Source organism: Sinocyclocheilus rhinocerous, unplaced genomic scaffold, assembly GCF_001515625.1.
Source record: "Sinocyclocheilus rhinocerous isolate Xijiao unplaced genomic scaffold, SAMN03320098_v1.1 scaffold3292, whole genome shotgun sequence".
Taxonomy (NCBI): Eukaryota; Metazoa; Chordata; class Actinopteri; order Cypriniformes; family Cyprinidae; genus Sinocyclocheilus; species Sinocyclocheilus rhinocerous.
This window is the reverse complement of record NW_015662922.1, coordinates 64,263-68,127: the sequence shown is the minus strand read 5'-3', so window position 1 is coordinate 68,127 and position 3,865 is coordinate 64,263. Positions and strand designations below refer to the sequence as shown.

At 29.9% G+C, this 3,865-nt stretch overlaps 1 long non-coding RNA gene across 1 annotated transcript in view; it reads left to right on the top strand.

The window, feature by feature from the left end:
* Nucleotides 1–1,039, top strand: part of LOC107728335 (uncharacterized) — a 51,808-nt gene extending 50,769 nt beyond the window's left edge. The window contains exon 8 of the long non-coding RNA XR_001638454.1: nucleotides 632–1,039. This is a non-coding gene — a long non-coding RNA (uncharacterized LOC107728335). The remainder of the gene's footprint in view (nucleotides 1–631) is intronic.
* Nucleotides 1,040–3,865: the final 2,826 nt, after the last annotated feature.

The following is a 3,865-nucleotide window of genomic DNA, read 5'->3' as shown; positions in this document are numbered from 1 at the left end:
AACTTAAAATATTTAAATATAAATATTTATACATTATGAGGTTTTCAGTTGACAAATATTAAACAAATATTTATATATTAAAAAATAAATATGTATTGCTTCATTTTTAAATAAATAATTAATGTAAACAAATATTTAAATATTATAATGCATAATTAAAATACATATTTAAGAAATATTATTTTTATAATTTGCTTTACTTTAAATTTAAACTGAACAAAATATTTAAATATAAATATTTATACAGATTTTATCAGGTTTTCAGCTGACAGTAGAGATCTGACAGAAACAATAGCAAGAACACAGGTTGGAATTATGAAATAAGCAAATATTAAATATTTAAATAATTAAAACAAGTGTGTAAATATTTAATTTGTATTATTTCTTTTTTTCTCTCTAAATTGAATCAATAAAATATTTAAGAATATTGAAATATTAATTCTATTTCCTGGGGTTTTGTGTAGGCAGAAGGCAGGTTGGGAAATGACACAAACAGGATTTGGCTTTTCCTCATGCGCATGTCCAGCATGGCCACGTCTTTACCAGACTCAAATCTGAGCTGTTCCTAAAGAAAACCCTGATCATAAAATCAGCAGAAACTGACCGACTCATCAGTTTCTCTTCATTACAGATGCAGACGGACAGAGATGAAGACGCTGATCAGACTGAGCTGAGTCTGAAACACTTCTCTTCATGAAAGGTTGTTTTTGCACTTAAATAGTTTGCTTGCTTCGTATCCGAGTTCATTTCCACTCTCCATATTTTGGACCCCGCAGGTTCTGTTGAAGACCCCTGCTGTGATGTGTCGAGGAGTTGACGTGTCTCCAGCGGATCCCACTGTCCTTTGGGGTGAGGTAGTAGGTTGTATAGTTTTAGGGTGACACCCTTCCTGTTAGATAACTATACAACTTACTGTCTTTCCTGAAGAGGCTGTAATATCACCGTCATCTTCCTCTTTAAGCCTGACCACGGGTGGACCAGTCTTATTTTAGTATTATTGCTCAACTCTTATAGTTTTTGTTCATCTTGTGAATTCAATTTTATTTGAACATTTTCAGTTTTCGTTTTAATTTCAGGCAAAGTTTGAGCGTTTTTTTTTTTTTGACATTTGTATTTTTATATTTTTATTTATTCATTTGAGTTTAATTTGTCATTTTGATGTTTGAAATGTGGCAAGTATAGCTGAAATAAGGTAGTTTTTATTTGTTGTAATAATGAGGTGTGTGTGTGTGTTATGTTATATATTTTCATATATTTTTAGGTTTTTCTGTTTTCATTTTTAATTTTAGTCAAAGTTTTGGTGTGTTTTTGTCATTTTTATTAGTTTTCGTTTTTGTTATGTTTGCGTAGTTTTTTATTACTTTTTATTTATTCATTTTAGTTTATTTAATTTGTTATTTTAATACTTCAGGGTAAACTAAACAAAAATGAGAATGTTGAAAGCTGAAAAAAGCAAATAAAATAGATTTGTTTTTTATATTTTATTTTTAATAAAGTTTATTTTTATATTATATATAAATTTTATATATTTTAATAATTATTGGTACATATATATATATATATATATATATTGTAATAATCTATATATATATTTAATAAATATTTATATATTTTATTTTATATATAATCTTTATATTTTTAATTTTTAAAAATAGTTATATATTTTAGAATGTTTATTTATATATTTTAAAAATTGCTTATAATTTTAATATATTTATATATTTTTATCATCTTTTTTTTTTTTTACAGTTTAGTTTAACTTTAATAACCCTGCCGCAACACAACACATGAAGTCTCTGGGATGGACAACATTCGTCAACAAAATATTAAAACTCATTAAACCCGAATGACATGATGTGCATATTTGGATCGAATGATTAAATGATTTCCCAGAAGAATGATTTCTTTTGTTAAGAAACATGTCAGATCACTATGATTGATTTTCCCTACTGCTTCCTCTACAGTTTTTTTTCCGAGGAAAGTTTTCGCAGATGTGCTTTGCAGAAATATGAGATCGTTTGTCATTCACATTATGCAAGTTGGGAGAATATTTCAGCATCTCGAGGTCTCCGCAGTGATCTGTAGCACTGACTGTGGTCTCGGGACGCTCCTGATGTTCGTTCAGGGTGAGGTAGTAGGTTGTGTGGTTTCAGGGTAGTGATTTTGCCCCTTCAGGAGATAACTATACAACCTACTGCCTTCCCTGGAGGGCAGCGACACAGCAGCGGTCTAGCAGCCGCTTCTCACGCCAGCAACACTGACAGGTACAGTACATCAACAACACACAAATACTACCATCACGGTTTACATTTAAGAGCCCGTTTCCACTATCAGCAACCTTCTGTTGAATGCAAATATGGAGCAATAGGTGCCAATAAAGAAGCTTTCTTTATTTATTTAACTTGTATCATTGATGTTATGATCTATCATTGTCTGTTTTTATTTTATGATTACAGGTCATTAATAATGTGATTTACTAAAACTATATTATTTTATTATTACAAGTTATTTCTTATCATTTATATATATATACACAGCCGTTCAAAAGTTTGGGATCAGTAAGACTTTTTAAAGAAGTCTCTTCTGCTCATCAAGGCTGCATTTATTTGAACAAAAATACAGGAAAAAAACGGTAATCTTGCGAAATGTTATTACAATATAAAATAAAGGTTTCTCTTTTAATATCCTTTCAAATATAATTTATTTCTGTGATGCAAAGCTGAATTTCCATCATCATTACTCCAGTATAAAGTGTCACACGATCCTTCAGAAATCATTCTAATATGCTGATTTATTATTAGAATTTTTAATGTTGGCAACAGTTGTGCTGCTTAATATTTTATGGGGAAATTATACTTTTTTCAGGATTCTTTGATGAATAAAAAGTTAAAAAGAACAGCATTTATTCAAAATATAAATCTTTTCTAACAATATAAATCTTTGCTATCACTTCTTAACAATTTAACACATCCTTGCTGAATAAAAGTTTTAATTTCTTTTAAAAATAAAATTAAGAATAAATATAGCTGCAAGCAGCAATGACCGGGGTTCAAGCACATAAAGGCATTTAAGGTGGTATGTTTTAGGGTCTAGGCCAACCTGGATGTATGGCTGACAGTAAAACACATCCAATATGGAGAAAAGGCTCACAGACACAGCCACACACACACTGAAATTAAATGGTTAAACTATTATATTAATACTCAATAAGCATGCTTACACACAAACAGACACACACATACACAGACATACATGCACACACATTTTGTTGCAGATATAGTTATTTGAGATAAATGATAGGTGACACAATACTTATTGCAAGTCTTTTCTTTTTAAGAGTGTATATGTTATTTTCAGGTTTCACTGTTATTTTAATCTGGCATAATTGTAAGAGCTGATATGTGTGAATGAACAAAATGGTAAACTTTGACTCGATGCGATTTTAAATGTTATAACAGTGATTTTATAATGTCTTAGCATGAATCCATAGGCAAACCTATAATTAGTACTGTTTTCGGGCATTTAATGAGGCCATTAGTGGTCTTCCACTCCCATCTAGTGGTTATAGATGCAATTTCTCATACAACACTGTGTTTAACCTTTATAACTATTACAGTGTTATTTTTTGCCCAATTTCTCTTAAATTTTGCATGCTTGTTTAGAATGAAATTATACATCATTTTACACAGTTTTGAGAGACATTGTGGGCTTTCTTTTAGGATTTTAGGCCTTTGGGTACACAATCTAAAAGAACATATTATAAAATGACCGGTTTATAGTTGTCCAAATGCAAATGTTCAACATTTGTTTGATAATTATTGACCTAGAGAGTCTAGAGAATAGTACTGCACTGATTTGATTGATT